The sequence below is a fragment of the Camelus ferus genome, chromosome 7, assembly GCF_009834535.1.
Source record: "Camelus ferus isolate YT-003-E chromosome 7, BCGSAC_Cfer_1.0, whole genome shotgun sequence".
In the NCBI taxonomy this organism is placed as follows: domain Eukaryota; kingdom Metazoa; phylum Chordata; class Mammalia; order Artiodactyla; family Camelidae; genus Camelus; species Camelus ferus.
This window is the reverse complement of record NC_045702.1, coordinates 14,667,018-14,693,520: the sequence shown is the minus strand read 5'-3', so window position 1 is coordinate 14,693,520 and position 26,503 is coordinate 14,667,018. Positions and strand designations below refer to the sequence as shown.

General features: G+C 38.5%; 1 protein-coding gene and 1 long non-coding RNA gene across 4 annotated transcripts in view; one reads left to right on the top strand and one right to left on the bottom strand.

The window, feature by feature from the left end:
- Positions 1–26,503, top strand: part of PTN (pleiotrophin) — an 85,668-nt gene that overhangs the window by 26,203 nt on the left and 32,962 nt on the right. The gene's annotated exons all lie outside the window — the stretch shown is intronic.
- LOC116664819 lies at positions 1,003–11,594 on the bottom strand. 2 transcript variants are annotated; one of them, XR_004321284.1, is made up of 4 exons: positions 11,536–11,594; positions 10,349–10,512; positions 8,882–9,032; positions 1,003–1,103 (listed from the first exon to the last, which is right to left on the bottom strand). It is a non-coding gene; the product is annotated as an uncharacterized LOC116664819 (long non-coding RNA). The 2 variants fall into 2 exon arrangements; XR_004321283.1 differs by lacking the exon at positions 11,536–11,594 and having other exon boundaries at positions 10,349–11,016.

Genomic DNA, 26,503 nt, shown 5'->3' with positions numbered 1-26,503 from the left:
AAAATAGATACTTTCTTCTACCTTCCTAATGTGATTTCTTAGCTCCTGCTCATTACCCAGCAGCTAGAGAGGCTGAATAAATCTACATCTATGCCAGTCCAGGAAGACTGTGTGTGATGAACATCCAGTGCTGAGAAGAGGTTATGTTCCGAGAAGATATGAGTTTTTGTTGGGTTCCTAAGTAGATTAAATGAAGCTTCTCAAGCCAACAGAGAAGATATCTGTTGTAAAATGATTTCAAATCATTTTAGAGATAGAGGCAAGTTTCATACTTGCCTTATAAATTTTCAGAATAGTTACTCCTGTGTGAATTTAAATTAAAAAAATCTTATAATTATTTCATACTTTGACAGTTGTAGAAGGGTTGGTCGAAAGCAGAATTTGATAAGGGAAAGAGTGACTTTTTGTCAATTTTTTTTTTGAGTTGCAGACAACAAAATCCCACCTGGCTAGTTTAAGCAGTGAGAGATTGATTGAAGGATAGAGCTGGTTCTCACCATTATTGAGAGAGCTGAAGAAACAGATTCTAGGTTGAACTTCTGGGAATGACTCTTCAAAACACACTGCAGAACTGGGTGACTATAGGAGTCACCGCCTTTGCCACAATCAAAAAATTGAGATTCAGGAAGCTGCTACCATGGCTGTCCCATCATTTCTGTCACAAACAGGAAGGAAGGGGATCAGGACTCCTGGCTAAACCACAAGGAAAGTACCAGAGCTACTGTCTCCAGAGCAAGTTGCCCTGCCACCATCCTCACCCACAAACCAGATACCACACCCCTAACATTGGCCCCCCCATGACTGAATTCCCAAAGTCTCTTATAGGGCATCTGACTGGCTGTTCCCTAAACCACCTGCAAAACAGCTCCAAGAGAGACTGGGAAATAGAATTTTCTTTAAAAATAATTTGTTCTATTTTGTTACTTTCTGCTTTTTGCTTTCCATTTTCTGCTTCTTGGAAGGGGTTGGGGTGGATGTTGAATAAGCCAATACCTGAAATAGATCTGGAGAGAGAGAAGTCAGATGACTCTCAAAGAAGTCTGTCTGGAGACCTGTGTGGGGAGTGAGGGCCATCAGGAGGACTCCTGACTTCAGCAAGATGGCTAAGGGATGGGCAACCAAAAGGGAGGGGAAAAAAAAGAGAGTGTTACTAAAATACCTGCAGAAAAACACCTAAAAGCATTTTGTAACAATATCATACTATAAATAAGACATACCATAGTATGAAGTTATTTTAGAGTTTTTATTATGTTTAATCTTTGATCTTTCATTTGATTCTCACAATAGTCTTGTGAGGTAGGTAAAAAGAAGTGAATTAGTTTTACTTTCTACTAATTCCTTCACTCCATACACGTTTGTTTTATACTGTTAGAGTACAACTCTATTTAAAATTCAATATTTTAAAACTTTTATTAAAAGTAAATAGAATTTTCTAGCACTCTCTCTTCACTTTACTTTTTTTGTCTGTCCTTGGACTTGATGTTAAAAATTTCCCCTGTGTTAACAGCTTCTATTTTCCATTAAATATGAGAGAGGGATGGGGGAGTAATTAAAAAAATAAATAACAACAATCTTTCAAAAGGTAGGTATTTAAACTGAATTCAGAAGTTGAAATAAAGAGTGTGGCTCAAAAACTGTAGAGATTGCGGCATCAGACAAAGAAAGCAAATGGGGAGAACAAACCACCCAGACAAGGCATCAAACCAGGCAAAGTTTATCTTTGAGCATCTTCTATTTCTCATTTTAGTAGGCATTCCACTGTCTGGTCCCCTGGTCGCTCACCCTGCTTGCTTTCATTGGTAGTAAAGCAAATAAAACTGTCCTAAGAAATGTACACTGCAGAGATTCCTTGAAGAGAAGTGGACGGATTCATTTGGCTGCCTCCTTGCTGCTCACCCTAATTTATATTCATTTTTCACTGGACAGTGATTACAACTGTATCACTGTAAAATTGGCTTTGAGAACTACTGGCACCCAAAATAGACAATAATTAATAGCCTGTCCTTCAAACTAGAAAACATCACACTTCTCCCATATGGGCAATGGCTGGTCATTTTTATAGATTTCTTAGAGCTTCAGAATTGCCACCTGTATCTTAAAATCAGATCTGCCTACCTTTGTATGACATGGCTAATGGATGGTATAAACCAATTTCGTCAGGGATCCCAACCACCCAGTTCATGGAGAAACTGTATCTGGCTCTCCCTCTTTACTCTGCATTAGGGTCCATTTCAGTGTCTATCTTGGTTCCCACCCTCTTACTTTCTCTATCAGCTCCAACTTCATAGGGTCATTTGAATTTATAGAATAAATCATCCTCTCAAGTCTAGAGGTAACAATGCCTGTTTGAGCCTGATAGGTGGCAAATTATCAGTCTCGGACAATTCAGGCTTATCCAGTAAGTTCAGAGTTAGCCAGTTGTTTCAAACCTTCTTGCTCTTCCCTGATCTTTACAATCCCTAGAATAGTGTCTGAGTTCCACAGAACTTAGGGAATGAACTGGAGAGAGACGGCGAGATGGAGTTTGGGTCAGGAGCATCTTATCCTTGGTCATTCTGTTTCCTGTGAAGATTTTAATCCTCTCCTATCTTAGGCTATAGACTATGATCATGACCAGATCACTCCAGTGAAGTGCCAATTGTGATACCTTTAATAAAAAGTTGCCTTACCAAGCTCTGAACCCCAAACTCACCAGCAGTTTGCCATAACCTACCATGAAAAGGAAAGGCAGATGGCTAATCCTTCTAGTGGTTTCAATAGGTTTTGGTCAGTTGATTTGAGAATCTAATCACCACTAGTTGGATGTACAAATATATATCAGTAGGCATGTATTTTCATGAAGTGATGATGTGAAATAGAAGAATTCATTCTGCACTGATTTTTTTTTTCCTACTGGTAAGTCCAATTTCCTCATATCCCTTCTTCCTTTGAGTAGCTAGACAAAACCACAATGCAACCCTCAAGAGAGAAGTGTTTATTGCAGATCACAGGAAAAAAGAGCCAAATTTATGACTTCTGGGTAGTAATCAATTTGGGGGCCTCCAAAGCCTCGGGGGTACTCAGGGCATAAAAGTTATAACAATAAACAATGAATTGGTTCAGTAAGAGATACTTCTTCCTCCCCCTGGACTAACGATTTTACAGGCTGTAAGAGAAGCAAGTTAGAGGAAGCAGGATTGCTAAGACCTAAGTGTGTCCCTCAGTAAGGACCGTGTAACTCTTCCCTTTGGGGAAAAGAGGACAGAAAATATAATCCCATGAGTTTACAGGTTCCAGGAACAGATGAAGCTGTTTCTCTCTTGTGAAGAACACAGCACATCTTACAATATCCTTTTATTTCAACCCCTGGCACTTTACAAGGAACAAAATAGGAGTAGAAGTGATTGCGGTGGGGGTGGGGTATCAAAGAAACATTCTGGCTCTGCCCTTCAGCAGTGACTTTGGGTAAATTACTCAGCACCCCTTTCTATTGGGCCGTGTTGTTGGTATGATCAGATGGGATAGTGTTAAATCACATTGTGAACTCTAATCTCAGAATTATAAGCTAATTACACACAGAAAACACCAAACTGGATGGCCCACATTAAATATATATATATATAATATATGTATTAAAAGATATACATACATTAAGTATATATACGTTTTATATGTGTGTGTATTCAAATAAGAGAATCTTTAATAGAATCGGGATGTGACGTGATAGAAGGATCATTGGCTTAGGTATCCTGAAATATGGGTCCTAGTTTCAGCCCAACCACAGCCATATTGCAACTGGATGATTTTAAGCAGGACATTTTATCTCATCTCTTAGCCTCTTCTAAAAAATAAAAAAGAGAAAGACCAGATGGTCTCAGTAATCTGTTCCATCTCTGGATAACTATGATTTTGACAACTTATGCCTGTTATGTTTCGTCTGAGTTCTTAATCAGGCAAGAATGAATTCTAATTATTTGCTTTGGTCAGAAATAAAAATTGGAAAAAAAAGGATTGTTTGAAAAGAAGAATCAGTATGAGTAAGTCAGCTCTCCATCCAGTTAGAAGCATTCTTTAAAATATTTAAGTGGCCTTTCCATTCATACATTTATGTAATGATTTATTCTAATATGTATTGAGTGATTTCCAGGTACCAGGTTTGGGAATCCAGGTACCTTTCCTGTCCTGCCCTAAAAAGGGACTTACATTGTCAGGAATTAAATAGCTCTCAGATGCTGCACCTCAGTGGATCCAGCAGGATGCAGTATCAGAGTTAGGACAGGGATAGGAATGAACTTTCATGGAGGCTGAGACTAACCATAGGGCAGTGCTAACATCTACCAAAGCCCAAACTTGAAATCTTATATTCAAAGCAACTGGCATGGGCACCATTGACATCTGATGAGTTTTATTTGTTCCTCTGCATATTGACTACTTGTGGCACGTGTAGAGCATTAGATAGATCACATGGGGCTAGTGTACATCAACCCAGTTATTTTCATATGAGGAGTCTGAAGCCTTGAGAAGTGAAAAGACTGCCCAAGATTGCGTGTTTGCGAATGGCAAAGCGAGAACTAAAGGTCTGTGTCTTTTCTGCTTCTTAATGCTGTGATTTTCCCACCTTCTTTAGCTCTACTACTTGACCAATGACTTATTATCATGGCATCCTAACACAAATGTGATCTTCCTAAAACACAAGTCCGGTTTTATTTTGAGGATGAATTTAGATATTTGAAAATCTCAGGAGTTATCATATTTAGCAATGCAAAGTAAAGACAAGTAGATACTAGCAAGGAGGTAAAGAAATTCAGAGTACATTTCCAAATCTGCTGGAAGATGAAAACTCAGCTATTTTTGTTATCCTTGGTCCAGATTTTTCTGTTTCTATAAAAAAAATTTTGTGAGTAAAGCTGTATAACCATTGGTTTTGGCATTTTTTCAAAGGGTTTCTTTCATTTTGCAGAAGACCTCATTTATTCCTAGCTCTCCCTGCTCCCAGGGGGCTGGAAACTCAGCCAGGGCATCTGATTTATATAATTAGCCTTTCGTGAGTATGGATGGCCTCTCACTCCGGCATGAAGTGAGGTGAATTTGAGGAAAAACACTCTTCCTTTATCCTCCTCCCTACCCTCCCTCGCAACTCTAGTTCTCATTTGTAACCCGATTTACCAGGGAAAGCAATGATTCTACAATCCACTGTGATCTCACCCTGTCAGAGCTTTCAGCCAGAAAGACTTAGAGGCCATCAATTTCATCATAATGGGTGTATAATGACGGTCCCTTTGGTATTGCTCTCACCCAAATCCCCATTTAGAGACGGCGACTGGAAGGACAAAGGCTAGTGTTTCAGGAAGGGCAGATTTAGGGAAGATCAGCCATGGAAATCAGCATTGGCTCACATGGCCGGGACCTAATGAGAATCTGGCAGAGACCCAAGAGGAGCTGAATCCACTTTGCCTCTGCATGCTAGTCCCCGTTTCAGTGCTTTTCGTGAGAATCTGTAGAATCGTAAGGGAGGAGGTAAGGGAGCCATGCAGGGAGGGAGTAATCACAAGGGTCCTTGCTGCAGGTTGGCCTCTGTCCTTCTTAGAACACTGACAAAGCTAGAGCCTCTGCTTGCTTCTGCTGTGAGAGATTCTTCCACACACATCCCTGTGTCCCATTGTGTGTGAGATGCTCTCGGGCCTTGCCCTCGACCGTGGTAAGGATGCATGCTTCAGGTTTACAAGGTTTCCGCTTGATGATTTGAGCTCATGTGAACTGGCCGATTTTACTATCAGCCTCATCATTGTTTCTTCCCAATCACAATTCGTCACCTCCTTCATGCATATTCTTATGCTCAAAATCTGACAGGCAGATGGTCAGAAAAGTGTCACTTAGAGATGGAAAAACTAGAGAATGTGCAAACAGTCATTTAGGACTAATGCCAAGTTTTCTGGCAAATCAGTTTTAGATTTCTATTTGAAAGTAGCTGGACTATGTCAGCAAGGAAGTAGGAAGGCTTTGTTTCCTACAAATACAATTCCAGTCAAGCTGCAAGGGTGCAGGTGATGTCCTGCTGGTAGACGAGAAGTGGACTGCAAGGTGGCAGAAACATCTTGCCTGAACTTTTTTATTTTAAATCTGAATGCATGTGGTGTTGGCTTTGATTCCCATAAAATGAAAACTTTTTAAATTTAGAGTGCTAATCTCAGAGATGGCACTCATATGAAAAAGACATAACAAGTTTTCAGGCAGATGATTAATAAATCAGTAAATGTTTCTATCTTGTGAGGGAGGACGAAATGTGGGGAATGCTGCAGAATTACTTAACTAACTTTGAGACTGATCTGAATTTAATGCTGATTCTTTTTCACACCTAACATTCTTATATTGAGAAGAAATAGTCTTTGTTTTCTGACCTCTCTGCTGCTACCAGGTTGGTTGACTATGAGGCCATTGGCCAGTCTGAGTTGGGTCACAGTTTTGGTTGCACTTTGATCTTGGGGACATCAATTTGCTCAGCCAAGATTGTTGAAATAAAGATTGACTCTTTGTAACCCGAAGAATACACCTGCTACAACTTGCTTTCTGACACATAAAGACATTTCCTGTGGATGAGTAGATGAGTATAGATTTTATTTGTTGGTTCCCAACTCCCTGAGCTGTATCTCGCAGCTCCCAAACATGCAGTCGAGATGTTTAAAGAAAGAATAGTCCCAGAGGCTCACGCCTTCTCCCTTTGGTTCTCCTTTAGGTGCACTCTTGTTTTAAGAAGCTGTGACACAAGTAATAGGCATTCATTTTTGGAACAGTTGGTCCCTTGTAGGTAACTCCATTTGGGACGTGTGCAATGCTGCTTCCCCTGGGTGCTGGTTTTTGTGAACTCACGACCTCCACGCCACACCAGATTCTTCCTCCTCTGCATTTCTTTCCTGGCACTCCTCCTCTGTTGCCCTCCCTGTTTCTTAGCTTGCTTTTCAGCCAATAGGGCTTTCTTCTTCATCGCCTGCTTATTGATGAATGAGTTTTATTCATCTTTCTCTCTCTCTTTTTTCTGGGGAGGGGCAGTGAAGGGGAGTGGGGTGGTCCGTGAATAGCTATAGAGTTTGCCTGCTCCCATTTTTCCACTTGGCTATTCAGTTCCATGGAGACAGAAAATGGAGGGGAGCAGCAGGGTGGGAGGCACCAGGGTCAGAGGTCAAGAGTGGCCACCTTTTGAATGAAAGCTTCTGATTTCCACTGAGGATAACATATTGTAACCCAAAGTAACTGTGCAAGTACTTGGCTGTCAGAAGGCTCAAAGCAAAGGGAAAGAGGAGAAAAAAGGAGGGAAAGATCAGAGAGAAGGGGAGGAATGCAAACCCCGGGGTCAGTTAACATTATTTGCAGTGTTCTTAAAGGTCGTGTTTGGTGACTCCATGCGAGAGCCATTATGCTTTGTTCCCCTTTGTATCTTCACAAGGGGTGGACCCGGAATATAGTGTGCAGCTGTGTACAGATGACAGCCTTTCCACCTTGTAGACAGCTTTATTTAAAACTATTTAATTAGGTGGCAAACTATTGTGCAACATCAAAGCTTTTTTGGCGGGTAGGGGTTAAGCTACACGTTAAATTTATTGTCATGTCTTTTCCATGACCAGTACTTAACAGGTCATTTGTACCCTGTTGGGCTTTACATATATGCTTAAGTTTATCTGCTTTAGTGTCTTCGTGATTGTCTACCGGCTAAAATGCAAGAAATTCTATAGAAGTGGTTCAGTGAATGAGATTTGTTTGGTTTTTCACTCATATGTGCTATTTTAATACTCCCAAATAGAACTGTGATGAGGAACGGATTAATAAAATCAAATTGTAATTTTCCCACTGAATTTTTAAGGGCTTGGTCGCCATTCTATTCATCTTTATGCCCATAACACTAACCTCAGTGGTGTTCAGTGATCATGTGTAGGAAGAATGAATGTTAAACAAAGAGGATTTAAGAATTTTTAGTCATCTTAAGCACTTTGTATATGCCAGGATATTGCTTGATTTATATCAAATGAACCTAATACAGGCTGAGAGTCATCCTAAGAGAAGTTTCCATGTGATTAGGCTTGGGAAAATTTTTCACTCTAATAATACAATAATAATCAGATGGAATCCTCAGGAAACAAACCATTCAACCTAAGCCTACAATAAAATAAAAGGACGTTCTACCGAACCGTCATTTTAAAACCTGACAGCTCATCAGAATCACTTGAGAAACTTAAAAGTTCTTCTTGCTGGGCTTCATAACCGGTGGTTCTGTTGTGTGCCTTGTTTTGTAAACTGCTGTCATAGCACAGGGGGAAGTAAAGAAGGAAGGCGTCTCACAAATAAACTCTTCAAGTCTGAAGCACTTGGTAGAATTTAGAGCCATATACAACAAAATTCCATTACAACAACAACAACAAAAAATACAAAGAGAATGTTATAAAACAAAGCTATTTCCATGTCTCATGCAGCTGGCCCATAGAAACAGTGCCTTATTGATATGATTACAATAAATACTATACAATGAATAAACATGAACATCAAGTGCTTTCTCTTTGAGGCCATATAAGTAATAGCTATTGTGTCATGAAGGAGCTAAATTGCATACAGTTTACATTGAGAGTGGGGAGAACAGAGCAGAACTGATACATTTTTTGAGTTGTTTTGAGATATTTATGCAACTGTGCCCTACCATTAAATAGCACATGCTATATATTCCAACCACCTCCTAAGGAAATAAAATGAGACAATTCAAATGGAAATAACTTCCAATGATACAAACACCAAATAGGTGTACACTGGCGTCCACTATTGCATTTTTCTTAACAAAATTTCATTTCCAATGACAGCAACCGTAATATTGTATGCCTTGTAAAATTCCGTAACAAAAATGTTAATCTGGAGATCCTACCTGAGTGTGATTCGAGAGAGAGGCTGCTGATGGTTCAGTAAAACTTCCTGTGATGTTTGGCCTTGATGGTAAATTCAACTTCTTTGCACCCATTTTTTATTTCCATTCTTCTTCGCTTTATTTAGCAACATTGACCAACACCTATGAAACACTTGATAAATATTAATGAGAATAAGTGCATGAAGAAATAGGGAAAAAATTGTTGAGTGCATTAAGATAGCTGATGCATTTCTATGCTTCTCAAGTTATTCTGCTGGGATCGACCACCTGTGCTGTAGGCCCTATGGCCACTCTGATGAACATAAAATTCTGAGTCAAATGGGATAAAAGATATAAAAGTGTTTACATAGTGAATTTGAATGCAATACTTATCTATCTATCTATCTATTTATCTATCTATCTAATCTACCAAGAAAGAAAGAGGATTTGAATTTTAAAGAGAGGAGTAGTAACATTGCTACCTCGGAGGGGACAGTCATCTTACCTGAGGCCTTTGGTCCCACGTTGCCTCCACTACAAGATTTAGGGTAAAAGGGCATGGACTCTCCACAAAAGGATTTTAAGCATAGACTGGATGAAGGGGACTTTCAAGGATTTGGCTCCTATGGTAGAATTTGGAACTTCTCTGGTCTTTTACATTAAAGAGTACGTTTTACCTGGGGGCCACTATGATTCTAGCGTCAGGACAGGATCTCTGGCCAAAGAGTCAGAAGATTAGTTCTTTAGGGCCGATTCTCAAGCAGAGAAGTTAAAAATAGAAGGGTAATGTTTCTTGACACCTGTCCCTTTCACAAGGGCAGAAAAACGGAGGAGGAGTCAGGGCAGAGTCCAAGGCTGTACATTCGATGGGAGTGTGTCTGATTTTCAGTTAGGTTGGCGACGACTGCCTCCCCTTTGGAGATAACTGCCCGCCATGTTTGGTGGGTTGTCAAGACGCTCCTTTTTGTCCTGCACGATGCTATTCTGCGTCCCTCAGAGGCCTCTCCAAGGCCTCACCAGGCCAAGGTGCACTTTGCACCCATCAGTACAGCACTTCCTAGCTCAGGCCCTAGCTCTTTTCCTTATGTCTTGATCTTTTTAAAACTCAGCACCCTGTATGTAAAATGGGGTTAACAGTGATGGCCAGTGGGGTTATAGTAAGGATTAAATGAGATAGGAGCATACAAAGCATTCAGTATTATGTTCAGAATCAAAAAGAAAGAAAAAAGAAAAATAACAACAACAGTAACAACAAACAGCAGTCAGTGTTAACTATTCTAGGTAGAAGCAGTCCGTTCTGGGCACTGGGATGCGTGAATAACATGACCTCCAGGGCGAGTAGCATGGACCCACAGAGGAGGCATGTAGGAAGTCTAGTGCAATTTTTTATTAAATCCCAAGGAGGCAGTGAACATTCTCTCTGCTCTTAGTACTTAATAAGACACTTTCTAGAGTTCTCCAGTTGTTTCCGGTTAGTCACAGGCTCACCAGGTCTCACGTGGAACTGATTTGACAAGACATCTGGGAAAGAGCAAGGGCCGTATCTTGCCAGTGGCTCGTTGCTGTTAACCAGGCCTGCAGCCATGCCATTTCTCTACATCCCTGGATATATTACAGATCTTGCTTCATTTCTTTGCTTACAAGCTGAAGTTCTGGATAAGAAACCAAAACAGAGTTAGCTCTTTTGAAATTCCTGGCAGTGAACCCTAACCCCTGCAGAGAGGTGGTGCCCATGAGCAAAGTGGGTTGAAAGAGTTGGATGCTTCCTGCTATTTCGGGCAGGAAGGCAGGAAATAGTCCTGATTTACAATAATTATGGGCAACAGGGCCAGGAATAAAGCAGGGCTTCTATGAAAACAATCTGTTCTCAATATGGTATGCTGAGCCACCAAGAATGTGCACAGAATTCTGACTGGGTCTCACTGTGTCTCAATGGACAAGTATTTATTAACGTGAATTATAATAAGAAGTTGATAACTCTTTAATTACCAACATTTTTGTGTTAAAACCTGCAGAAGGATCAGAAAATTTAAAAAAAATTACATTAAAGAATCTACTATATTAACGACTGGGACACTTATCTTTGTTTAATGTCTGCTCAGAGACTCAGAAAGCTTTTGGATAGTTCAGATCAATATCTGGCTAAGTTAGGAAAAAGAAAATCTAAAGCATATTTACTCAGCTAGTGAATACAGAGTTTGGGATTCGTTCAATCAAAAATTAATCAAAATTTGGATTAACACAAATCTCAGGCTTTTTGAAAACTCAAGATTAGAAGCAATAATGTTTTTATATCTAAGAATTCTGATTGTACTCTTAAAGATGCCCATGGACCTATTTCTTGTTCATTCTTGCTCCTTAATCCCTGATTTAGGTATTTCGTGTTGAAAGCCTGTAGAATAGTCTGCTTGTAACAGTTTTTTGCTGCCTGCAGTGTGGGCTACCTCTGTCATGTGGACCATAGGAAACAGATTCAGGGCAAACTTGTGACAGGATAATTAGGTGCAGATCGGAAACAGAAACATTTCCCCATTTCAGCTCATCCTAGGGGGAAGTGTCTAGCCCCATGGAATCCTCTTGACCTAACTTAGCAGCTTTCTGGGATATGTTCTATTGCCCCTTCAGCAACCCTTGCCCAGTCTTTTCTGTTCTGCTCCGAATACCAGGAGGCTGACCTTTATGGGAAACCTTAGCAGATTCCTTCGCCATCTGGCTGTCGGTTGGTTATCTTCGGTCAGTGGAGGCACTGTCAAGAGATCAAAGAGGAAAAAAGAATGAGTCTAGGCTGTTGATTTCTCGCTCCCTCCCTGCTCTTGCAGGATTTTGCAGAGGCTGGCCCTCTTCAAGCTGTCCTTCCTCCAGTTCGAGCTTTCTTGAGGTTCTGACATTTATTCCTTCAGTTTTCCACCTCAGACTAAAGGTGGTGGAACCTTCTCATTGCTCACCTTAAGATGTTTTGACACCTCCCCTTGGATTTGCTTAACTCTTCTCACATCATTTAAAATAACACATTCATTCATCTCTCCTTGATGAAGCTACAGGGGGTGCCATCTACTGAGACTCCTCTCCGTGCCTCTGCATGGAAATTCCATTCCATTCAGAGAGGTTTACTTGCTGTGTCTTAAATAGCCTCTGTGGCTTTTCCACCTCCACGTGACTAAGGGTCCCGGCCCTTCATACCACAAAATCACACCAAAACCAAACTTAATCGTGCTCGCCTGACCGGTCACTCCAGAGGCAAGCGGTGATACAGATTCTTTGGAAAAAATGATCATGGGCTATTTTTTTAACATGCCTTGTTTTTAAAGAAAGTATTATTCAACATTATTTATCTGGCCATGCCTTAGGGAGCCTTCTTTGGGCAATGTTCATTTCTTTCAAATCTATACATTTCCCCAAGATATCAGCCTCTTTGTCATGCACACTGGTAAGTGTATATACTGATTAAAGTTAGCTCTGATTTGGGATGCTTTTTGAGTCTTTTGTGCAGTCAAGTAAGCATAAAATAGCTTGATAATCCACACTGCAACAAATTACAACAAGCACGACCAAACTAGGACTTCTGAGGTCATCAGATCTGCCTTGATTTTCAGGGTCTGATGGAGACCAGGAATGTTGGGACCAGCTCAGATACCTAGAAAAATAATCGTGTCTCTGTGTCTCACTAGTGTGCAATTATGAGCTAAATGGTGTGATTCCTGGTATTGCTAAGCCAGAAATTGTACAAAGTGCCCTCTGTTTAAATAAGCTTCAACTTAGGCAGTGTGTGAAATCAAAGACCTACAGCCCACCTCTCGCTACTGCAGAAATCCTCAAACAATTGGCCACAATATAAGTAGGGTACGTTTGTTGTGGTTGTTTTAAATCAGTAGTATGTCTAAGAAAATATTCATTGGAAAGACAAGTAATATTAAAGTGATCTCCTGGCATCAGGCAATTAATAGAGATGTGAGCTCCAAAACCAAATTGTCCTTGCTCTTCCACCAGGAGTCTCCATTTCTTTACCTCACCCTTTCCTCTGTCAACTTGACTATTTAAACATTAGTGTTTTAATAGTTCTATCTGCGTTTTGCTGTTTGTGGAATTTCCCCAGAATTATGGTATTTTAACCTTCTATATCTCAAAGTTTTGTTGATCGCTTATGGAAGTATTTATCATGATCATTAATATAAGTGATGATGATGACAATAAGGCTTATTAGGGTTATCAGGTGACTTCGTATATACTTATCTCACTACAATTCTAACTGAAATAGAGAGAATGGATTATTTTTATGTTTTTACCTAAGGAGATGGAGATCCTGCAAGATCTCATGATTTACTCTTGATTTTGCAGTAAGTAAATGAGAGTTCAGAGATCAGCATAAACAAGGTTTTCTAGTAACAGCTTCTGCCTCTCCATTGCATCCTGCTACCTAGACTTTTGAATTATGTTCACTAATCACTCAAGGTACATGTGATCCTCAAACAGAAAAGAAAAGAGGGAGAAGGTAAGGGAGCTAATAGTGTCCTAGTTAGGTTCAAGTTTCTCCATCATCTTTCTGGAGGACAAAGCTCCATCTGGTGTAGTTATTTGCACAGGTGGAGTGGAAAAAATCTGTACAGAGACATGCTGGCCAATACAAATAAATGTGAGCCAATACATAATCTTAATTTTTCTTGTCACCACATAAAAAAAGTAAAAGGAAATCAGGTGAAACTAATTTTAATTATATGTTTTATTTAATCCAGTCTATACAAAATATTATTGTTTCATCATGTAGTCAATATAAAATAAATGAGAAACTTTGTATTCATTTTTTTCATACTGTCTTTAAAATTCAATGTGTATTGCGTACTTGCAGCCCATTGTAATTCAGACCGGTCACAGTTCAAGCATTCGCCTGGAATGGGTGGCTATTTAATTGAACAGAGGCTCTAGAGCAGTGAAAAATTGCACCTTTGCCAGGTGGAGTTGAGATGTCCCACTAGCACACAGCCCTGTCCTTGACGTGGCAGTGGGACTATAGTGGTGTCCGCTTGTACAATAGCAGAAAGAGCATTCATGCCAAAGGCCAACCAATAAAGGAAGACCCTCTGAATAACATCTACTAGACTTTAAGCTCTGTGAGGGCCAAGACTGAGCTTGTCTTATTCCTTGCTCTGCTTTTAATGACTAGTACAGTGCCCAACTCTTGAATAAACGAATTCTTGATGGAATGAATGAGATAATCACATTTGAGATACTTTCATGTTCTTCTTTGTTCATGCTAAGTCTTCAAAATCTGGCATACATTACACATTTATTCCACATCTCAATTCAGACTACCCACATTTCATGTGCTCGATAGCCGCATGTGGCTGGTGGCTACTGGGTTAGACAGGATAGGTATGGATCGTTGGGATTTAAGACTGACTCCATCACCAACATGAATCACCAGATATATGACCCAGGGCAAGCTAATTTATTCCTGTTTCTTGCTTGCTAAACTCTCTGGAAGTATGAATTCCAATTTAAAATTATGAATCACTTTATGATAGAGGAAACAATAGCTGAGATCTATGACATTCACATCTAATCCCACACCTCCTTGACCCTTACTGGTACCTTCATTAGCAATCCAAATCACTTGACTAGTGGAAATTGGATACCTCTTTGTCTCCTCACCTTCCCCAGGATGTACAAATATGCAATACCACAAGGCACATAAGTAGAAGCACTGAGAGGACAAGCTGAAGACACTACAGATAATGAGCTTTTCAGTACCTGTGGCTTGGCCTGTTTTCTGGCAGCTGGGGCAGATGGCAGAGAAACTTGCTAACAGGCCAAACTCTCTTGGTGGGTCAAGAGATGTCCTGGTGGGGAGCAAGTCATCTTAATTTGGCTTCAGACTAGGTACTTGATTGCCAAGCAAAGCAGTCAGTGACTAAATTAAAAAAAAAAAAAGAAAAAGGAACATAAATGTTCAGGACCAGGACTGCTGCATCATAATCATCATCAAAATGCATCATAATGCAAAATCTGTGCCCTGCATTTGGTGCCAGTCCCCTGGGCAGAATGAGTAGTAAAATCCATGCCCAGAGTGCCCTGCTTGGGGCTTGCATTCAGCTGAAGGGGGAGAAGCATTGCTAAATTTTGTACCAGGACACTTTATGAGCCCATCCGCAGCCCACTTTAGGACTTAAGCAGCCACATTCAGCACTCAAGCTATGGCTGAAAGGAGACCTCTCTGGCTAAATCTAACATCAGCAATAAAATATCAGTTTGCAGCTAAATCCTAAAACATGGAAGCCCCTCCATACCTGAAATTGGTCTAAATATGAGTATTATTTCTTCCTAGGAAATAAAATAAAAGGAAACGAAAAGCAACGAAAATCTGTGAGTGCATGTATAAGAACGGACTTGAGATATAGTTAAAATGCTCTGTCAACACTTTTTCCTTGGGTGATATGCCAAAACGTTTCTTTAAGAATTTGAAAGCAAATCCTAGGTGTTTTATTATTTCATCAGGAAATGCCAAGATAGAAGCTTTTTAAAAATTATAGCCACGATACCATTATCACACCTCATAAAAATAACATTTAAGATTCACTGTTCTACCCTTTCTTAACATCATCTCTATTGCTAGAATCAATCGTTCAGTTGAAAACATAAGCTCAGGACAGCAGTTGTCATCTTCATGGTGCTGTGCGTTGTAGAATCATGCAAAGCTCCAATTCCCAAGATAAAACGTTTCTGTCTTCCCTCAGCACCCTGCACAACCAATTCCACCCTTAATTACTAACCTTTCAAGTATGCTTGCCCAGAAACATTATCAATTGTTATGATGAATGGCTTGTAAGGGTATCTCAGGGTGCTTACATTTTGCTTTTTCCCCAGTAATTAGTTACCCTACTCCGGAGGTGAAAGAATGCTGCTCCAATCCGTGCAAACCAGTTTCAATTACTTATTTCTAGTCCCACGAGTCAGACAGTAGGAGCTGGTGCCTCGCCATCTATTCATGGATTCTTTTTTTTCTCTCATATCTCTTTGCTTTTAAGCAGTTTTAGGCCTCAACACACTCTGTTGTTTAGCTTCGTCAGGAGACCCGGTTTACATTAATCCGTTTATAGAACCAGGAATAGCTCCAGGAAAGGAAAGCCACACTGAGGGTGACAACGTGGAAGAGCTAGTGGGCTGCAGGACGTGGCTTTGCTACTTGCCTATTTTTGCCTAGCATTTTGGTAAGAATCTTTGTTTTGGAGAACTGGTGGAAGGGGGAAGAACAATACGCATGTGAAACCGTGCTACATCTACTTGGTAGGAATTCTGCAGCCATTAAAAATAGGAGTTAAGACATAACAAAGAAGCATAAAAAAGGCCTTATGGCTTGTTCAACTTTGAGAATAACAACCAAAATTGTGGGTATCATGAGATGGGTGACTATGCAAAAAGAAACATGGAAGCGAGTAAAGTATTAAGGGTAATTAAATATTAAAACAATTTTGCTATAGTGTTAGGACTCAGGATTCCATTTTTTTCTTTTGAATTACTAAAATATTGTTTTATTCCACATTTTGATGACTTATTTTTCCCTTTTTGAAGATGACCCGACCAAAGTGCCAAAGCTCACCCATTTGACCCTATGCGGAATATCTTCCAGTGGTGGCAGCAGACGTGAAACCACAACATTCATGAGCATTTTCTTTGGTTCAGAGCCGCCGAAGACCCAGGAGTCCTCACGCTTTGTTAGAATCCTGGTTTTATTCCTCAGACACAAAGGGATGCAGGGAGTGAATGACATTAGGTCACTAGAGGAAGATGCCAAAGGACGTAATCCCAGTAAGAGTGGGCGGTTGAAACCCTGGCCAAGTTACACCTACTTTCTAAGTGCGTCAAAAGAACTTGCAGTCATTTCTATCCATTGCCTTTGGCTAGAAATTTATAGGTTTCAGCAACTCTGATTGGAAGCGCCATTTAAAAAGAGCCTGACATTTTCACAGCCTATGAAGAAGAATGTGAAGGAAGACAATTCCCTTCAATTTACTTCCGTTGGAGCCTTGAGGAAACAGAGTTGGGGCCCGTTTCTTTGCTCAGTGTGCCTGGCCAGGGTTAGGGTGCTGTTGGGAGCGGTAACTGGCACTTGTTAAGTCAAAATCGGTGGTCAGGAATAGTCAGGGCTTCGTAGTCACTGGTCTCTGAGCTGTAGATGCTGCGCATGTGAGGTATGGGTGTGCACCCAGCTACATTCGTGGGAACAAGGAGGGACCTGTTAAAGATGAGAGCCTCACTCCACATTTAATTTTCAACCTTCATATAGACTCTTGGATATTTAATAGTAACCATATTGCTTTGATACGACTACACTGAGTTTGGGTCAAATTATTTTGCAAAATGAAAATGACTTTAGTGTATTTTTTGGATGGTAAAAATACACTATAAAATACAGTACTTAAAAGAAACAGAAAATTTAGAAAGCATTAAAATAAAATATCTTACATTCCACAGATGACCTCTGTCAAAAATTTGATATACCATATGTGTGTGTGCATATATATATTTTTAAATTAAATGGGATGGTAATGTATAAATGGAATCAGCAACTTATGTAAATAAATATATCACAACTTTTCATGTGGGTAATGATAGATCACATTTTAACGGCTACATAGAATTCCATTTTATAGATGTATTTAATGAATCCATGTTGGGTATTATCAAATTTTCATTATCATTATTTTGTAGCTTAGTTCAAACTTTTACACAGTTTGCATGTTTTTTAATGTTCTTTTAAAACGTAAAAATAAATGTTTAAAAAATTTTAATGGCTCACTTTGTGTGAAGTGACGAAAAATCTGATGTAGAAAGAAAAGCAGTTATTCCAAATATAAAATTATTTAGCTATTCTTTTATTTCCTGAAATAGGAAGAGAATTGGAGAGGGGGACATAACTCCTTTGTTTTATGAAAATATTTTACGTTAGCACTGAGAAAATAAAAGTGGTTTTGAGAGAAATCAGATGACTTTGATTGTCACCTATTGGCCACCCTATTGACCCCCGGATTCTTTTGTCTGATCTTCAGTCGGTCACTTACCTTTTCTACATATTTAGTTCTTGTACGCTATGAAGGGATACTGATGATTACTATTTATCTACTCCACTGGGTTATAATAAGGCTCAAATGATATAATGAATGTGGAAGTGCACTGAATGCTAAAGCATAATTTACATATTATTATCATTACTGTCACTCTTGTTATTATTTATAAGTCCACATGATTAGATGACCAGAGGAATCTGAAAGACCTGCAATTTGTTTATTTGTCAAAAATTGATTAGACTCTTTATAGATAAGGCAAGCTAATTTTCAAGCTAATCTGAAATATCCATTAAAGTCCTAACCACAGGTTAACACTCTTGATTTATGGAAGTGTTTGGCCCCTTGTTTTTGTTTTCCATTACCATGTGACAAATTACTATACACTTACAACAACACCCACTTACTAGCTCACAGTTCTGTCTGTTAGAAATTTGGGCATGGTGGCTGGGTTCTCTGCTCAGGGTCTTGAGACTGAAATCAAGAGTTGGACTGACATCCCCTCCCCATTTCTTTGCTGGCTCTGTTTTCTCAGCTGGGGGCCACTGGCATCCTAGAGGCCATCCATTCTCCTTGCCACATGACCCCTCCATCTCAAAGCCAACAGGAGAGCATCCCTTGTGCCTAATCCCTCTCACAGTTCCCCTGTCTCTGACCACATGACCCTAATTTAGTGGCCTCCTGTGATTAGGTCAGGCCCACTAAGATAATCTCCCTATGTTAAGGTCCATTGATTTGGAACCTAATTGCATCTGGGAACACCCTTTACAGTAACACTTTCTTTCTGAAAAAGAGACCCTCCAGTGCAAAAGTCATTAGTAGGTCTGAGTTCTAGACAGCTGGGAGATCTCATTTCATCACCAACGTTCTAATTTCACAATGCCAGTCTTAGTCTTATCAGTCCTAAGAGAACAGGATTAGAAATCAGATATACAGAGTTCAGATCTTGTTCCTAGCAAGGCCTGCATGAGTTGGCATGTTTCTAGCAAGGCCTGCATGAGTTTCTAGCAAGGCCAACATGCTTACCCTGTGTGATTCTGGTTTTCTACCTGTAAAATGGTGACAATACTACCTGGTTTGCAAGATCATTGTGACTATTAAATAAGAATATGTGTGTACAAAGCTTTAGTCCAGCACCTACATTTAAGTGCAAAATACATAGTAATCTCAGTTTGTTTCAGTGGGGAGGAAAGCAAAAGAAAAATGCAGATTTATATTCTTTTCTTTTAAATTAAATCCATCATTCAGCAGAAGGGCTGATTCTGCCATTTTTGTGCTGTTGCTGAAAATGATATCCCATAATAATATCAGTATTAATGAATATATTACTTTCACTTTTAGTTTTCTTGAGAAATGATAGGTCTAAATCTTCCAGACTCCAAAGGAAAATTTTGTTTTCATCGAATAAATGTTCCTTTCCATCTCTTTGCAAATATTTATTCTTGATTTTCAGGTTACAACATACATTAAATAAACTGAAAAATACTTCAGGATTTTGGCTTTTGATAACATTAAATGAATATACTTGATAATGTGGGTATAATTTTTATTGGAGGCCCCTGGAATGTGCTCAAATATCCTCTGAAGTATAAACATGTATCACAAATCATACTTAACATAATGAACTGGGAAATGAGGAGCAAAATTGAGAATGAAGCCAGGCGGAGCTTCTGAGTTACCCTCATTTTTCTAGGAAGTATTTGGCCAGGAAGATATAGGGCTATAAAACCAAGTCATAACTTTGTTGCTTCATAAAATTCTTGAAAGCCAATATATCCAAACACATAGTTTACTCCTCTGGCCAAGTCGTTCTCCCATTAGAGCAATAGATTGCTCACCTGGGCAAACAGTTTGCTTATTAAACGGCTTATCACTTATCAAGACTCACTTTATGACCTTTGCCTCACTAAACCTTTACTCAATTCTGGTCAATTCCTTATCTTCAAAGATTCGACTGCAACCACGTGAGAACAGACCCCCCCAAACGTATAAATAATCTTCCCAAATCTACTCCTTCTGTGAGACACTGAGACATGGTCAAGGTTATATATTCCCTACTGTAGTAGGTTTAGTAAAATTAGCTTTGCTTAGTTAACAGGTTTTTCTAGTTGGTCTCCTGCAGGAGAGTCCACAGTTGATAATAATTATCACATACACCTTTTATAGTCTGGGAAAAGTGTATTAAAGAAGTCCCTGGCTTCAGAGTTGACCACTCTGCACGCATTTTGAGAAGCACATACACTACAAGGCTTTTAATTCTATGGGACATTTTGTCATATTGAGCAAAGGAACTACATTTACATTTTCATGAAAACCTTGAAGTTTTAAGTTCTTTATGGATAAGGACCGTATATTATATTTATTTTTTATGTCTACAGGGTCTTGTATATAACAACACTAAATACATTCTAGTTGATGGATTAGGAGCTGAAGGATCAGTTTAAGGTCACTCTTCTTTCTATAATTCTCTGAAAAAAAATATATTTTGTTTGTACTTAGATCACATCCTAAATTACCCTAAGCAGAAAGGAACTCCATATTAACCCCCCAAACTGACAAACTTTATATTTGGTAATTCATAAGTTTCTTTTTACAAGTCCCCTGGAAACAGCAGCCATTTAAAAGAAGCACTTTAAGTAGAGATGAACAGTTCACAAATCGTGCATGTGGAATGTCAAGAGAGGAGACGGAAAGACTTTATGAGCAGAACAGCAAATATTATACCGTTTGGGGGACAATCCTGGTGTATTCAGCATGCTGCTTTGTAAACACACCACTAGAATGAGATTTCAAGCTGTGAAATGGGATAGCTGATGATTTCCTATCATAACACGTGGATGAGGCATATTATATAATAAATCAAATAACTAATTAGGATTCAAATCCAGTTAACTTCTTATCTGGCTTCACTGTTAACTAGCTGTGTGGCTTGGGGTAAGTTACGCAATCTATTAAATCTTCAATTTCATAGTCTATTAACTGCGGATTAACAATGCCTGCCATTGTTTATCCCACAGTGGTTTTGCAGAATTGAACAAAATAGACACACCATTTTGGGATTGAAAAGTAGTTTATGGTTATTTAGTCTAGTTAGTGCTTTAAAATGAAAAGTGCTTTAAAGGAAAAACATTTAATACCATATATATGGTATTGTAAACGTATCAGACCTTTTGATTTTTAACTCATTCTGAAACTACTCCTCCAAATTTGTTTATGTGCCTGTTTTCCCAAGAGAATTGCCTTATCTCTACATTTACATCATCCAACCTGGTGCCTGGCATTTAGTACACATACACATCATCAATTTATTTGGTCTAAGTGAGTGATGAAGTGGAAAACAAAATCTTTACCTTTGAGGAGCAGACTGGTCTCAGTTTCTTCTGATTTACTTTCTTTTGTGTTAATTTAGTTTACATAACCATAAATTGGATCCTCATTCTTCTTGAGGTGTTACGATAATTGAGGTCAAAGTAAGAAACACTGGAAGCATATCTTGCAGTAACCTATAATGAAAGAGTATGAAAACGAATATGTGTATGTATATGTATGACTGAAGCATTATGCTGTACACCAGAAATTGACACACTGTAATCTGACTATGCTTCAATGAAAAAAAAAAAAAAAAGAATCATTGGAAGCTAGTAACTTAAGCTGCTATGGAGGTTTTCTAGAGGTGTGATGAAATGGAGGCTGTCAGCCTCCCAGAGGAGGCAAGTAACCAGGAATAGTGGAGTTTGGAGTTTTTTTTTAGAAAGCTGAGAGTTTATGCCTTTATGTACTAATTCTTTCAACTGATTACCTTTGTAGATGTAGCCTTGTAAAGCCTTACATGCTTTCCTATGTTGCTGATCACATGTAAGAGACATCAGTGTGCAGTGATGATCTTAGCTGTCTTGCAGATATCAATACTGTGACATCTGGGAAAGCTGAATTGTTGGGAGCTATTTGACTGTATCCTAAATGCCTCATATGTGCATATGAGTTTTTTTAAAAATAATTTTCCCATATCTTCCTTTATCTTTATGCTGATACCAGTATACATGAGGATAGCATTTGCTTTCTTCCTTCTAATTTAACTGCAGATATGAAAACCAAATAGCAAAACATGCAGAATTATGTATAAAATTCAAAAAATAATGATTCATATCCTAAGGGTATCAACCATTATGGTACTGTTTCATTTGGTCTGGCTAGTCAGTCTTTTAAATTTTATTCATTTATTCATTCAGTAAATATTTGACAAGTATCTTGGTAGTTACTAAGTATGGAGATTGAAAGATACAAAGAGCACAGTTTTTTAGATATATAAAATTGCTGGATTTATTTGCCAAAAAAAAAAACAAGGTGTTATTGTATGGTTTAAAAGAAATAATATCATCTATGTTAGCAACTACTTTAAATCTAGTTAAAATTAGCAACGGCAAGGTAGTAATTGCTAATCCATATGAGTGTTGTTCCCTGCTGTCCTAGTCATGTTAGATATAATCAGAATTTATTTTGTATCCTATCGTCTATGTATGAGTTGCCAGGAATTCACTTCATTTATTTCTGAGAAAAGTTAAGTGAAATTTACAGTGGATAGAATCTAGCTGACATAAGGAAGAACTTTCTAACTATTTGAGCTTCTTAAAAATAGAATGTACTGGTTTGTTCATTAGTTCGTTTTTCCACCCACATTTACCATTTGTATATATTAAGCTTGTGGTCCATTTAACGCTTTACTGTATCCTGTGAGCTCCTGTAAAGACAGTTACCATGAATTACTTAAGCTATTGGTTTATAAATACATTCAAACATGGGACTTTCCAGTTATCATTGTTAAATTTTAATTTATTTTTTTCAAGTCAACATTGTAGTCCATTGAAAATATAATTAAGGCTGAATTTATCATCAGTGTAATTTGATATTTGCCCCAATTTTAAGTAGACTGCATATTAACTAGAATTCTCTTGATATTTTCATTCCAAGTACTAGTACAAATTTTTCACAGAACAGAGTTAAAGAGAGAAACTTCTGTGAATTTCTTGTGGGCATCTTGTTAACTTCTATTATTTTTATCTTTTCTGTTTGTCAGCTTCTATTCTGATCTTGATTATTTCCTATCTATATTTAATTTGGACTGGAATTTTTTTCTAGCTTTTTGAGATTGAAGATTAAATTATTGATTTTAGATTTTCTTCCCTTTCAATATATGCATTGTCCAGTGGAAGGGGTAGCCATCTCTCAGTGTATCCACCTCACAATGTTATTGCCAACTGGAACTTCACTGTCTTACTCAGAGGTATGCTTTCAGAATGTGTGTCAAAGTTTCCTAAAACCAAGATACTCTATGGCTGTAAGATCACTGTTATTGGCTACTTTCTTACAAGGTTTACTTGACATGGAGGAACCATTAGGATCTCTTTGTTACTCTTTTCTACATTTCAAAGGTTACTTTAGTCCTCAGGCTAATTATTTCTAGAAAGGAGGGAATTCAATAAGTGGGGTGTTTGATGCTCCCAAAGAAAGGAAGAAAAAAAAATCAGTCACCTCCTCCTTTGACATGGAATCCATGCAGAAGAACTTCAGAGGGTCTCTGAACAGACAAGAAGCAATAGATTCTCACACTTCATCATGAGACCTGATACTCAGGTCCACATTCACTACCAACACTGCATACAGTGACGCATTAGATGAAAGAAGAACGTGTGGGACTATGTGTGTGAGAAAGAGAATGTGGAGATGAGGTGAAAATAACCATGTAAGCAGAAAAAGAAAATGGGCTTTTGGAAGACAAGGCAAGTGAGCAGAATCACAATCCCCGATTTTAATGTTTCTAATTTCCCATGTTACCTCTCTTTCAGCATATTTTTTAGCAGCAAACTTTCCACCATTGTTAAAATATGATGAAGAATGCAAAGAATGAGGCAGACAGAATGAATGGGGATGAGCTATCCCTACCAAACTACAAGGTCACTTGATGTTTTAAACTAATCTAATGGAATGTTCTGGTTTTAGAAGATGTCACTAGGTCCTTAATGAAGTGAGTTTGCCAGGCTTCTAACAAGATTTTCCTCTTTCCCAAAGCAACACTCTGCATAATCAATTAAGGCTTTCCTTGATTTCTTTTCTTGTTTTTTTTTTTTCCCCCGTTCTTCTTTATTTTTTTAGTCAATGAGCTCAGCCCTAAATGAAAGCTGGAGTTGTATGAACTGAATTGGCTGGAAATAGTAGCTGAAAGGCGTGCAAATCAAAGCTGGCAAGTTTCAGCTCTTCCGTTCTTGAAGGAGAGGCTAACTTCAATCCAAACGGCTTCCTGGGCAATTGTTCGATTATTCTCAAGCTTTGTTCCTGGTATGGAACCAGGCATTAATAACCCAGCCTTTGCAAGCTAAACCACCAAAATACACATCACATCTTTACCTTGAGGTGGCTTAGGAACCATTTGGACATTTCCTAGTAGTGTGGGAACTGTGTGGGAAGGGATTTTACATCACTCATGGGTTGGGGGTGGGTGTGGAGAGAGGGTAGCCTTCAGGCTCTTTGATCCTTCCTGTTCTATCCTAAGCAAGTGTAGCGCCTTAACTCCAGACAGAGGAAAGCGAGGTGCTCTGAAGTCAGGCAGCTCCATCCACTTTGGTGCCTATACTAAGGACAAGGACTTCTAACATCTTTGCAGGAGATGTGTATCTATTTCTCTTTTTCTATAGATATAGATTTATCTATCTATCTTATTTTCATACACACATTTTGGGGGGTAAAAATTATTTATAATTTTGCTTTTGGAAATTATTTGCCTTCAAGTAATTTCTTTTTTAGACCATCACTAAGTGTATTCAAGAATTCCTGCAAAGTGAGAAAATCTAAAAATGGTTTTCAAATATAGTGAAATTTTAATTTCCAAATTATTATACCCTATGAAGTTGACATAATGCTTTGTTCTGTACCCATATTTTTATGGGTTTTCTTATTATTGAGTTGTACATGTTCTTTATGTATTCTACATAGAACTTCTTTGATGGATACGTATTTTGCTAATATATAGTTATGTAATTGATATTTGTATATTGGTCTGGCATCCTGCAACCTTACTGAATTCACTTACTAGTTCTGATAGCTTTTTGGGGTAATTCCATTAAATTGTAAATAGAAACCTATTTCTTGCAGGCTCTTTGGTAATTCTAGGTATCAAATTAAGAGACCTGGTTCAGCCTCTCAGATATCAGGATTTATTGGTTAAGCTTTTCTGTGATTTCTTTGTGGTCAAAAGTAATACTCAGTTCCTTTTCTCATCCAATCAACAAATCTAGATCCCTTTTCAAAATTCTCACTTGCCAGGTGCGACACTGTCATTAGGTGTCTGACTTTGCATCATATGTAGAAGAACTTCTCTGAGTTGGTGCTCAGTGCTGCCCTGTGAAGTCTCTACCTCACACAGCCATACAAGATTTATTCTTCAACTCCCCCAAATACATAATCATGTGAAATACTCTTCTAATGCTTAGCTGTATGTTAGTGAGCATGAAAATCTGATGCCGTTTTGTTAATTATATTCTGGATTGAGTCACTTCATCTGAACAATTACAACCACCACTTACTAGTGAGTTGCATCTGAACTCAGTAGTTAATAAAGCTGTACTGAGTTGTTTAGAAGAGTGTGAAAATGTGATAGTGATCTTGAGGGAAATACCTTGTTACTGCAGTTGAGAGCCATGTATTTTTCCATATTTTTTAAAATATGGTTTCTTACTGAGCTAGGCAGAATGAGTATGGAATTTGTGTTTTCAGTCAACCTGGGGCATTTATCCATGACTTGTTAACACTATTGATTCTTGCTTTGAAAAACTAATTCAATAAGCCAATACAGACACCTTCCTTTTGATTTTTACTGTCAAAAATTGATAAACATTCTTTAAACATTGCAGAAGAGATTTTGGCAAGATTATTAGATGTTACTCTTTTATCACAAATACTTCTGTTTTAGTTAATAGCATTTTTATATCTTACACAAAAATATGGCATATACTCTTACTGTGTCTCAGTCTCCATAATGTGTTTGTAATCCTGTTGGATTCATGAGATCAAATATAATTCATATCTGTGTCTCTTATATTATCTTCCATATAGCAGTTGCTCACTGAATATTCACTGATAATAATTATGATTTCAAAGATCTGCCTGCTCTGGCTCCAGCTTATCTATACCACACTTCCTTATTTTACTACCAAACTGGACTGTTTACCTCAAATTGGTCTCTTGATTTCTCACCTAAAACTTTGTCTTGGTCCATTTCTTCCATTGGAAATGCTTTTTATTCCAGATTTACTACTTGTCAAAATCAAACCACCTTAAAAGGAAGTGTTGCCACCCTCTTTATGAAGCTGCCCCTGGTATCCTTTTGAGAAGATAGATACTCTTTTACCTCCACTCTCTTCCTCTGAGAGCCTCAAGAGCCACCACTGATGGAGCACCTAATATGTGTCAGACAAGATGCCGGGTATTTTTTGTCTGTTATCCCAATGTAATCTTTAAACAAACTATGAGCCTGCAGCCTGCAGAATAAAACTCTAAATTTCCTTAGAGGAGGATACTGAGAATAAAAGAGAGT